Source organism: Trichechus manatus, unplaced genomic scaffold, assembly GCF_000243295.1.
Source record: "Trichechus manatus latirostris isolate Lorelei unplaced genomic scaffold, TriManLat1.0 scaffold00092, whole genome shotgun sequence".
Lineage (NCBI taxonomy): Eukaryota > Metazoa > Chordata > Mammalia > Sirenia > Trichechidae > Trichechus > Trichechus manatus.
This window is the reverse complement of record NW_004444028.1, coordinates 2725799-2727479: the sequence shown is the minus strand read 5'-3', so window position 1 is coordinate 2727479 and position 1681 is coordinate 2725799. Positions and strand designations below refer to the sequence as shown.

General features: G+C 43.0%; 1 protein-coding gene across 10 annotated transcripts in view; it reads left to right on the top strand.

Moving 5' to 3' along the window:
- The window catches only part of LPP (LIM domain containing preferred translocation partner in lipoma), a 756943-nt gene that overhangs the window by 266004 nt on the left and 489258 nt on the right, over positions 1-1681 (top strand). The window lies entirely within an intron of this gene.

The following is a 1681-nucleotide window of genomic DNA, read 5'->3' as shown; positions in this document are numbered from 1 at the left end:
AAGCATGATGTCCTTCTCCAGGACTGTTCCCTCCTAATAACATGTCCAATGTATGTGAGATGAAGTCTCGCCCACGCTCGCCTTCAAGGAGCACTCTGGCTGTATTTCTTCCAAGACTTGTTGGTTCTTCTGGCAGTCCATCGTACATTCAATATGAATTAGGCACCCAGAATCTCATCTGCATAATCCAGATTTCCATTTGTAGAAGTGGATTTATTGAGTTCCAAAGAGATCACTATGTTGTTGGCCTGTTTCTCTTGGCCTTGTACAGAGAAGCAGCCTGTTGTTGGAGTCAGAGAAGTGAAGGATCTGTTCAAGCGCACATTTTTGCAAGCACACTTCACAGACTAGCCATATCATCACAGAAAACAAATATTATTGCAGGAGGGGATTTTGGAGATCATCTTGTAAATACTCATTATCTTACAGCTGTAGAATCTGAGGTCCAAAGAGAGGAAACATCTTCTTGATAACTCAGCCAATTAGAACACTTGCACTTGACCTAGAGTGCAAGGCTGAGGTCACATGTCTTCTGTGTTATTTTCAATGGCATGGGTGCTAGATCTTTTGGAAGAGAGATTCTCCCATGTCTATGGCAATTCCTTTTACCCACACCTTCTAGTCATCCAACAACCAGTACGGTTATTTGTTTAGTGAAACTTTCCCCATGTATATACTCTTTGGAGGAGGACAGGGCTGGTTCAGTGGTAGAATTTTTGTCTTCCACACAGGAGACCCAGGTTCAATTCCTGGCCAGTGCACCTAATGCATAGCCACCACCCATCTGTCCGCGGAGACTTGTGTGTTGCTATGATACTGACCAGGTTTCAGTGGAGCTTGTGGACTAAGATGGACTAGGAAGAAAGGCTTAGCAATTTAATTCTGAAAATCAGCCAGTGAAAAGACTATGAACCAAAAAGTTCTGATTTGCAAGCTATCATGGGGATGGTGCAGGATCTAGCAGAGTTTCCTTCCATTGGGCATGAGGTCATCCTAAGTCGGGTCACCTTGATGGCTGCTAACAACAACTCTTTGGGTTTGAATCTAGCCTCTGGTATGTTCTAGCTGCTGTGTTACCTTGGATGAGCCAGTTCAGTGTCTTTAAATATGGGCTTAAGAATATTCAGATTAGATGGGACAAATTAGTCCCTAGAATGTTTCTCATCTGGGTCTCTCAGTGACCTCTTGGCTACTGAATAGCTTATCCTGGTTGTTGTCTCCCATGTCTATTTTTTCCATGACTGATAGGGGTTGTGGCAAACAAAAGACCAGCTAGTTATGAACTGGTTTGGTTCCATTCTCTGCTTCACCTTCTCCCCAGAGTCACGGTCATTTTCCAGTGCCATTGTTTTCCTGTCAGCATTGATTGTTCCCTTTTCAAGTGACATTCTGGATTTGAAGTGAGAGTGCAGTGTGGCGATATGTGGCTATTCTGTCTCACTTTTTTTTTTTTTTAATCTTTTAACAGAGATAATGTTTGTTTGACTGGACTTGATGTTTCTCTCACTTGCTTCTTCTTAGTTTACCTGCAATCTACAAATGCAGCTAGGTTTTTCTTGCCACCGGCGGTGTTGCCAGGAACAGGCACCATGCCTTTAACATTAATTTGTGTTGGTTACAACACTGCAAGGCAGGTTGGCATTTAATGTGTTAATTCCCATCCCACCTCATTTCGCCTTAC